The sequence below is a fragment of the Numida meleagris genome, chromosome 2, assembly GCF_002078875.1.
Source record: "Numida meleagris isolate 19003 breed g44 Domestic line chromosome 2, NumMel1.0, whole genome shotgun sequence".
NCBI classification, from domain to species: Eukaryota; Metazoa; Chordata; class Aves; order Galliformes; family Numididae; genus Numida; species Numida meleagris.
The window spans coordinates 70,239,629-70,251,061 of record NC_034410.1 but is presented as its reverse complement, the minus strand read 5'-3'; positions in this window follow the sequence as shown (position 1 = coordinate 70,251,061).

Sequence of the window (11,433 nt, the reverse complement as noted above, 5' to 3'; positions counted from 1 at the left end):
AATTTGGTAAATTTAGTGAACATCTTTTTTCATCAAACATTTTGAACTTTACATTTAATGTATGCTCTACAGAGTAACTGTGGAGTCAGTTGTAGTTTTTATTTTTTTTAAATAAACACAAATACACAGTTTGGAAACTGAAATTATGCACTCAGGAAATGAGATCTGTAAAAGCTATTTAAAAAAAAAAATCTGCTTTAGACTGTTATCTTCAGCAAACATCTACAGGGGAAAAAGACATGTTTTATGTCTTTTTTTTTTACCTCAAGTGAGTTAACCTTTCTGACAAAATAGAGAAATCTGTTAGAATCAAAATTTGCTTTTCCTTCTCTAGGTAGCAGAAGATAGAAAATAAGAAATCAAAGCCCATAATATGATAAAGCCTTCAGTATGTGTAATACTTAGAGCTATTGTTTCTGTAAGAAGATCTCCAAGGAGTAGATGTGACTCATTACTGAAGAGGCAATGTGATGAGCTTTAGTGCATCCAGAATTCTTCACCAAAGATAATGTTTCACAATATGATGGTCTAAGTATTGCAAAGCCTTGTAAATAGATGAAGGTGTACACAGTTTAGGTAAAAACATACTACTACTGGCCATTTTGTGATTAGAGGATACGTAAGTCACAAAGAATAGACTAAGAGTTTCTGTGATTAAGATAGGTAGAAGGATCCCAGGTTATTTCTTAGTGATAAAGCTTTTTATTCTAGAGGAGAGTGGGATGCACCCAAAAAAAATACTCAGAAAAGATCAGCACTTCTGTTACCTTACTGTATCTTAAGAAAACAATCCTCGCTATGAGTTGTATTGAACAGAAAGAACTGATGAAAACTTTATTTTAAGCAAAGTCAAAAAAAATTTGAGGTCTACAATTCACTTTTGCATCCAATTGTATTATTTAAGGGGTAAACAAATTTCTAATTGTAAAAATAAAAAAAAAAACCAAAAAAGTAATCTGGCATTATATCCCAATGTTCAGAGGATGTCTAGAGAGTAATGCATTGAGAAGAAACATAACTGCTAGAAGATGGACTGAGAAAGTTGTTTATCACAGATTTTATTAATGGCTGAAATCTTCAGAGAATCCCCATAACCTATGGGAATTTCCGCATGGCATTCATGTTACTGTTGGTTTGACAGCTGTGCGTCTCTTTTTGCATATTAAATCTTTCTTTTTGAAATGCAGTCACCTTAAGCAAAGAAAATCTTTTGACATTCATGCTCTGCTCCTTGGTTTGCTTTTTAGATTAGTTTAATAGTGAGATGCTTAGAAAAGAGAAAAGTTTACATCATTGTGATTTGCTGTGTAGGTGAAGTGATTTACCAGAGAGAGAGGACTACTAAAAGTCAGTCAAACTAAAAACCGTACTGCACAAAAAGCATCATTGTATTTTGTTTGTGAACTAGGAAACATAAATTGTAAATGATTATAAATGTTATTAGGAATGTATATAAATTCTAGGGTGGGTAAATATCTAAATAAACTTTTTGTGGTTTAACCCAGCAGATGGTTAAGCACCACAATCCCCCACCTTCCCAGTGGGATGGGGGAAAGAAGTGAGAGGGAAAAAAGTGGAATTTGTGGGTTGAGATAAAACTATTCTCTGAGAGAGAAAATGAAAATAGTTATGACTATACGTGTGTGTGTGTGTATATATATATGTGTGAATGTATATAACAAGTAATTGCTCACCATGCCCCTGACCAATGCCCAGCTAGCCCTGTGAGCAGCAGAAGAGAGCCAGATGAATTCCCATACCCTTCAAAGCTCCTTTTTCCTGATGTCATATTGCATGGAATAACCCTTTGGGCAGTTTAAGTCAGATGTCCCTTTGCTGAGAATGGCCTTGGCTCTGTACAACACGGCCAAGTGTTAACTATATTCATCGTCCTGTTATCAACATTGTTTTTCTTCTAGAACCAAAAACATAGCATCATACTGGACACTCTGAAGAAAACAATTCTGTCCCATATGAAACTAAGACAAAACTCCAAGGTGTTCTACAGTGTTGCCTGCCATCATATTAGCAAAATGTTAACTTTTAGTAACCAAGGTTAACCACTAAAATACAGCTTATCTAGCACACAGCAATAAAATACGTGTACAGAAAAATGTAAAACATCTCTTTTAATGGGGGAAGTGGTTGGGAGCTTTATTTGATTCAATGATACTGAAATAAAACTTCAAAAACTTCAGTAACTCAGCCATTTTCTAAAGTGATAATATGGGAATTAAAGTTTTTTTTTTTTTTTTTTTTTTTCCTGTGGACAACTGGTGACCAAACTGAGATGTTCCACTGAGCATTCCTATGTATTTTGTAAGACATATTTTGGGATCAAAAAAATATACAGCTATGGTTTATTTGCTCTGAAAGTTCAGCAGAAAATCATGTATTTAGTTTTGTTTGTACGCCAGCTTCATTGCCCTTCCTTGAACATGTTCCAGGGCCTCAATGTCTTTCTGGTAGTTAGGGGCCAAAAAGTGAATGCAATACTTGAGGTGAAGCCTCACCGGTGCCAGATACAGAGGGACAGATACAGAGAGACAGATACAGAGGGCATCGGTGGATGGGAGGAGGGCGATGGATGTCATCTACTTGGACTTCTCCAAAGCCTTTGACAGGGTCCCTCATCACATCCTTCTCTCCAAATTGGAGAGGTATGGATTTGAAGGATGGACTGTTCGGTGGGTTAAGAACTGGTTGGCTGGTCTCAGCCAAAGGGTTGTGATAAATGGTTCTATGTCAGGGTGGAGGCCGGTCATGAGTGATGTCCCCCGAGGCTCAGTCCTGGGACCAGTGCTCTTCAATGTCTTTATCAATGACATAGATGATGGAATCGAGTGTGCCCTCAGCAAGTTTGCAGATGACACCAAGCTGAGCGGTGCAGTCGATACATTGGAAGGAAGGGAAGCCATCCAGAGGGACCTGGACAGGCTGGACAAGTGGGCCCACGAGAACCTAATGAGGTTCAACAAGACCAAGTGCAGGGTGCTGCACTTGGGCCAGGGCAGTCCCAGGTATTTATACAACCTGGGGGAAGAAGTACTTGAAAGCAGCCCTGCGGAGAGGGACTTGGGGGTCCTGGTGGACGAGAAGCTGGACATGAGCCAGCAGTGTGTGCTGGCAGCCCGGAGGGCCAACTATGCTCTGTGCTGCATTAAAGGAGGAGTGGTCAGCAGGGAGAGGGAGGTGGTGGTCCCCCTCTACTTGGCTCTTGTGAGGCCCCATCTGGAGTACTGTGTCCAGGCCTGGGGTCCCCAGCACAAGAAGGACGTGGAGCTCTTGGAACAAGTGCAGAGGAGGGCAACCAAGATGATCAGAGTGCTGGAGCACCTCTCCTATGAGGAAAGGTTGAGGGAACTGGGCTTGTTTAGTTTGGGGAAGAGAAGGCTCCGGGGAGACCTCATTGTGGCCTTCCAATACTTGAAGGGAGCATATAAACAGGAGGGGGATCGATTGTTTGTGAGGGTGGATAGCAATAGGACAAGGGGGAATGGTTTTAAGCTGAGACAGGGGAGATTTAGGTTAGATATTAGGAGGAAGTTTTTCACACAGAGGGTGGTGACGCACTGGAACAGGTTGCCCAGGGAGGTTGTGGGCGCCCCGTCCCTGGAGGCATTCAAGGCCAGACTGGATGTGGCTCTGGGCATCCTGGTCTAGTGGTTGGCGACCCTGCACTTGGCAGGGGGGTTGAGACTCGATGACCTTTGAGGTCCTTTTCAACCCAAGCCATTCTATGATTCTATGATTCTATGATTCTATGATTCTATGATTCTATGATTCTATGATTCTATGATTCTATGATTCTATGATTCTATGATTCTATGACAATCACGTCCTTGGTCCTGTTGGCTACACTATTTCTGATATGAGCTAGAAGGGCTTTGGCCTTTTTGGCCACCTGGGCATGCTGCTGGCTCATGTTTAGCTGGCTGTTGACTGACACCCAGAGATCCTTTTTCATGTAGCTTTACAGCCGCTCTATCCCAAACTTGTAGCATTACCTGGGGCTGCTGTGACCAAAGTGCAGGACTCGACACTTGGTTTTGTTGAACTTCATCCTGTTGGTCTCAGTCCAGTGATCCAGCGTATCCATATCCCTCTCCTTCTTATCCTCAGACAGATGAACACTGCCCCTCAACTTGGTGTCATCTGCAAAAGTACTGAGAGTGCACTCAATCCCTTCACCCAGACTGTCGATAAAGATGTTAAACAGGACCAGTACCAGTGCTGACTCCTGGGGAATGCCAGTTTATACAGCTGCCAGCTGGATTTAACTCCATTCACTCTCCAGGCCCAGCTGCCTGGACAGTTTTTTGAAGAGTACACCTGTCTAAGCCATGAGCTGCCAGCTTCTGTAGGAGAATACTATAGAAGACAGTAAAAGACTTTTCTAAACTTAGGTAGACTACATCTGCAGCCTTTCCCACATATACTAGCTGGCTCACCTGGTTGTAGAAGGAAATGAGGTTGGTCAAGCACGACCTGCTTTTCGTGAACCTGTACTGGCTAGGCTTGATCCCCTTGTTGTCCCACACATGCCGTGTGATTGCACTCACTGACTATGGCATCATCATTGTCGAGGTCCAGTCAAGTAACTCTTTCTTACACATGGATATGATTTTATTGTATGTGTTCCCATCTTGGAACTAAGAAAAAACGTACAGGAATGTGAATCAATATTCAGATGTAAGATGCATAACATTCAAGTAGGAACTATGATTCTTGAAAACAGAAAATATTTCCAGCCTGCATAATTAAAAAGCTTATCTAGAAGTGTATAATGACAGTTGTGAAATATTGATTTAAATAAACTTAGATAAAATCGTTTTTAAAATTTGTTTTATTTTTAGTGGTAAGACTACAGCAATTTAAATGAGCATATTCCTAAAGGTTCTAATTATATGCAGGTTATATAGTAAAGGTTCTAATCTTGAAGAATTGGATAGCATAAATTGATGAGTGAATCCCATGACTCCCTTGGAATGGAGGACGAAAAATTACTCATAATGACTAAATGATGGAACATTACTTACGCTGAAAAAGGCATATAGTAATGCTAACTGTATGGTGCTAGTATTGTGCGGGTATGCCATCATGGAGATGGCCAAACTTGTCTTTCTTGTAGAACCTTCTATTTTGTGGAATTACTATTTGTATTGTATGTCCTCCATTCTGAACCTGTGTTAGTTTAAGCTAAAGGCATGTCTACGATATGCTATAGTTCCCCTATTGAGATAATTTAATAATTACATATAGCATTTTCATGGATTTCATTTCATGGAAAAATGGTTTATTTGGGCACCGTGATGTGATAGATGAAGTCCATGGGTGGTTCTGGAAGGAAGAGTGGGAAGAGTGAGTTCTGAGGGAACTGGGCTTGTTTAGTTTGGAGAATAGAAGGCTCCAGGGAGACCTTATTGTGGCCTTCCAATACTTGAAGGGAGTATATAAACAGGAGGGAGTATGACTGTTTACGTGGGTGGATAGTGATAGGACAAGGGGGAATGATTCTAAACTGAGACAGGGGAGGTTTAGGTTGGATATTAGGAGGAAGTTTTTCACTTAGAGGGTGGTGACGTGCTGGAACAGGTTGCCCAAGATGGTTGTGGATGCCCCATTCCTGGAGGCATTCAAGGCCAAGATGGACATGGCTCTGGGCAGCCTGGTCTAGTGGTTGGCAACCCTGCACACAACAGGGGAGTTGAAACTGGATGATCATTACGGTCCTTTTCAACCCAAGCCATTCTATGATTCTATGAAGTGGTGACTCAGAGCTTCCATTTAACCCTGATCTTCTCCCCATAAACCTGTAGGACTACTTGCCTTGGATTTTCAACCTCAACTTACGGATGATTTAGGAAGATATTTGAGAGATATTCGTTCTCTCTTCAACTTTCTTGATAATAAAGCGGAACTATTCTTTTATTTGTACATAAATAGCTGAAAATGTGAAGACTGTGCAGACTGGATTCTTTACATGACAGCCTAATAGCACTGAAAGTAAGCACATCCAAGAATAACAGAGGCAATTTTCTCTTTATTCTTTCCCTACAAGAGGAAGTTCTATTGTATGTCTAAATATTCTATTTTATTTTTCTGGGCTTCATTGTCATGATGACAAACAAGCTCAAATATTATACCTTCCAGTATAAAGAACTAAAACATTTAGAAGGCCTAAAAAATACTTTACGCAAAATCTGCATTAGTGCCATGTGCTGAAAGAGGAAGGAACATGTTTTACCAATGTTGAGCTATTCATTCCATCTTTCATGATGCTTCTAAGGAGAATGTCCTAGCTTTGAACAATTTTTCTTTTAGGAAAGCCAGACTATTCTCACAAACTTTGGTTTTCCCTTGTTTAATTGATCCTTATTCCCTGTTTTTGTTGTTGTTGTTGTTGTTGTTTTTTATTATTATTTCATCATATAGTCTTTGAGATTATTTAGATGTAACTTTGATTTTCATATGCAAATGTACATGTTGTGCCAGATGGAATAACTGAGACCCAGGTGCTTAAAATCATATTCAAGCATTTTTGGGAAAAGAATCTGATTAAGGTAACAGATTAAGATAGCAGTTAAATGCAGACTATAGCAATTAATTTTATAGCCATTTGAAAAGAACTTTTGGATGCTTTCTTCAATATATTTGATAGAGATGTTTAAACCAATAAGATTATTTGTATTCCTTACTTGTAGTTAGCAATGAAGAATAGGGAATTCTCTATCCCTCTGTTGTATTATCACTTTGTCAATGATTTACAGGCATTAGGCCCAGTTCCGTGACAAATGGGGCAGGAGACCCACAGACCCACTCCCCAGAAAAGGGAAAAGGGAAAAAGGGTAGGAAGATGGGCCTGAGAACAAAACAGCAGCAACAATCCGAGGAGAAACAAACTAATTTACTAAATAAGATATCGGAGTACAAAATAACACACTGTAATACAATATAATTACAATTTAAGCTGATACATCCAATACAATGAGAGAGAGTGTCCAAAATTAAAGTAGGCCTTACTCTAATACCGACGGTGAGACTGCTGGGGAGCAAGATGCTGCCTGGACAAGAGATGGGCGGAAAGAGAGCAAGGTCTCATGATCTGCGAGTTTTTATCTTTCCCACTGACCGGAAAATGGTAACAGGGGGGCAAAGTACCCTGAGGAATGTAGTAGTCCTTCTCTTCTGAGAGCCAGGTATGTACACTACATGTTATGATGTGGAATACCAATAACCGAAAATCATAAAACCATGACACACTTAGCATATCTTTTCTGAGCAGTGGAATAAAATTCTGAAATAATAAGAATTATTTTGGCTGTTGAGTGCTTAGAAGACGTAACACAAACCTGCATGAAAGGATTCTGAGTGTGTTTGGGGTTATATTTTGTTAATTTAACTCTTCTAGGGAGTTGTATGCTGTTTTTTTGCTGAAAGAGGCACAGATGTACATAAATAGGAGGAAGGCTGTCTATTTACCTTGTCCTGACTGCTGTTTTTGGGTTCTGTTCAGAGCCTCAGGAGGGAAGAGAAGTGAGGGCTGATCAGCTGTTGATAATGATCCAGGCACACGGGAGATCAATGATTCAATAAGCAGCAAAGCTGTAGCATAGGTGCAGACTAAGAGATTTGCAAAAAAAAAACCCAAAAAAAAAACATTGGGAATGGGGGAACTTTACAGTGGATGGAAGAAAAAAGGAAGAGATCTTTCCTTAAGTTCAACAATATTAATATAGCTGTTTGACAATTTAGTGAAGAGCTGCAGTTATGCTTCTGACTTTGAGTTTCTTCATTTGGAGGGACTTGTTAGTCAAAGTCATAAATCAAACTTGTTTCCTGAAGTCCTGAGCATAATACAAAAATGCGTTATTTAGCTCTGTCATGTATAAATCCTCTTTAAATTTTTTGAGAACATATTGATTTGAAACCAAACTATAATTATAATCCGATATTAAATCTGAACTGCAGATATTTTTGTAAGATAAATCTCGGAATTTTAATTCAGATGCAAGTTTTCTTGTCAATGATTCATACTGAGTTTAAAGATTAGTTTCAACCTAATTGTTGAAATGGCTTAAATGAAATCTCTTTTTTAGGGAGTATTCTAGGCTCCACATGGTTTGTATTCCTCTACTTTGAGTGGAAGAAAAGCTACATTTTAGAAAAGTGAGTGTACAGGCTAGAACAGAAAAAAAACAACACAATAATTATTTATAAAGTTTTGCAGTTTGTGGATATACAAAAGGATTGAAATGGCCTAAAATAACGTTTTTGAAGTTAAGACTGATTTTTAGCAATTTAGGATGCAAATGGAACCCTGAGATCCATTAATCCTATATGATAGGACAGAACACATTCACAAAAACTATGCAGGTAAGAAGGTAAGGAATATTTTTCAGTTTTTATAGATGAAATGCAACTTTCATTGTAAAATCTGTCAACTAGTTAACTCTTTCAAAATGCATTGCCAAAAGCATAAATCTACAAAATAATAACAAGTAACTGTTCCATTTATTTCTCAGATTATAATGTAAAAATATAAACCTTTCATGGTTCAGAATATGAATATACCTTTATAAAGTGCTATTAGCAAAGCAATGTGATTTAATCAAACATTTATAATTCTTTTCCTGAGCTGCTGTCTCTTTTAAGAATCCATGTTACTACATTCCACTGATTAGTGTGGTCTTACTATGCTAAAATCTCTCCCCAACCCCATCCTCTCTTCCAGCCATACATTTTTTTTTCAGAAAATGAAGAAAATCAGTGGTAAAGATTACAGACACAAATTTAAAAGAGTGGATGAAAAGATACCTTTAACATAAAGTCATTTGGGGAAAATGGGCTGCTTGACAACTAAATACTAAGGCTGATCAAATAGCGCAAGGTAGAATTTGGCAAGGTAATATTTGTTCAAACGCAAATTACACTTGCCCGTTTACAATTTGGTTAATCATCATGATTGTAAGACTGTATTCTCAGTCTCCAAATTCATTGCTGAATAAATAATCATACATAGCACTGCCAGTGTTCAAAGGCTACATGGATTTGTACTGAGATTTTACAAGAGCCAAGGGCTTTCTGGGAGAGAATAGATACAAGAAAAACTAGTCCCTCATTAGTGAAGAGAAAATGATGGGGAAGCTAAGTTTCTCAAATTAGCTTTTAGAAGATTTCAGAGTACTTGAAGGTGGAGATGAAAGAACTGAAAAATATATTAGAAAGCAAAAATCCTCAAATCCTCAATTATTTACCCAGATTTATGTATGTTCCATGAGAATCTCCTTTCTTAGAGGATAATGTTACAGTAAATTGCATTCGTGTAAAGTAAAATTAGGAAAGGCAATATATGGACAGTGAAATCTGTCAGTACAGGAAGGTGTTTCTAAAGATGACTTTATAAGCACATATGAAATATAGCAGACAATTTTTCTTCGACATATTTTATGGGAAATTCATGTTCAATTTCTTGTCCACTGTTATTTCATTTTCTTTCACAGTTTCTGCTTTTCTTTTTTTTTTCAGAAAAAAAATCTTTTTTTTCCTAATTATTTCTTCAAAATAATTTAGTGTACGTATTTATCAGACGAATGCTATTTTGTCTTCATTTTTGCATTTATTCTAGTTACTTTGATACTGTGCACATCTGGTTCATAAACTCAAAACTTTTTGTGTATTTGATGTGCACGTGAGACTAGTTCTTCCACATAAGAACATAAAAATTATGGAGCAGACACTACACTTCCACTGCAATAGCATTAGCAGTAAACTGGAATAAGGGTAGCAGCAGTTTCAGTGGTCAGCATATGTTTGGCTGTTTGTTTCCGCATGGTGCATGATCTACCCTTCTTCCTTGCCTTCCTAATTTGGTGTTAAAATGATAACTAAATTCAGCAATTCTACTACTTCTCATCAAACATATGATAAAAAAAAAAAAATCCTTTTGTTTGTTATCAGCTCAGCCAGAAAAATAGCTGATCTTCAGGTGAGTACAGGTGAACTTCAGAATAAACCTAATTCAATTATTGCAGCACTATCCCCCCCAAAAAAGTGAAAAACTTATGTCCAAACCCTTAATTCTGCTGAGACCAACACATTAATTATTTGTGTTCTTCTACAAACTACTTGCATTTTAGGAGGAAGAATGTTCTGGTCATAATGAGTGTTATCTGGTACATGTTTGACCTGACTGTTTCAATTCAGAATTCACGTAATGTTTCTGTTCATAGTTGGGCTTGTGTACACTCAAGGAAAAGGAGGCATAAAAATGTACGGATTGTATGAACAGCCCTAATGGACAAGATCTGAGAATCCTTGCATGCAAACGCATGCACAACAACAACATGATTAAGCATTTCTGCATCTTGAAGAACTAGAATTACTTTAGCGAGACTATTTTTCACTTATTCCACGATTAACAACAATTCCCTCAAATTGCATCAGTCTACAGATTTTGTTAAAAGATTGTTACATTTTACTGCAGACATACTGCAATTTGATATACTAACGTGATTAATTTATTCTTCATGTGTCCGTTACATTTATAATTAATAGTCCCTCAACAAGTTGGTAGATCTCGTGACAATATCTCATTGAAATCAGTTTGAACTAATTCCTTAATTAAAGAATCTATTCTAATGTGATTTCTTTTCAACAATAGTCAGTTACAGCATCATCTGCCAGCTAATCTTGATTATTAAAAAAAGGCAAATCACAGCAAAACAAAACAAAACAGAAGTCCAACCCCAAAATGAATAATGGCTAGCTGTGTAGAACTGTATTGCTTAAGGCTTTCAGCTGATCTTAAAGCTAATAATGTGAATGTGTTGCCATTAGCTCTGAAATGATGTTCAGATTGCATTTCCTTGATATATTAAAAAAAAGGCATGAGGGGTTTTTGACTATATAGGCTGATACTCATTTTGCAGATGATGGCAGTGATTCTATTTAATTCAATATTCAAATTCTGCCCTGGGATTTATATAATGTAGATTTTAATCATATATGGACACACTGACCATGCTGATAGCTCAAAACAGACATACCAGGAACAAATCCCAAGATAGCTAGAAAAAATATGGGTTTGACTTATGTCATGGTTTTGTGATTTTCGGTTATTGGTATTCCACATCATAACATCATGTAGTGGATATACCTAGTTCTCAGAAGAGAAAGACTACTACAGTCCCCATGGTACTTTTCTCCTCTGTTACCATTTTTCCAGCTGGAGGGAAAAGATAAAAGCTCGCAGTATAAAAACTTGCAGATCACGAGACCTCATCCCTTTTTCCGCCGTCTCTCGTCTTGGCAGCACCTTGCTCTCCAGCCATCTTATCGTCTGTAGTAGAGTAAGGCCTACCTTGATTTTGGGACATTCTCTCTCTCTGTATTGGATTTATCAGCTTAAATTGTAATTATATTGTATTATAG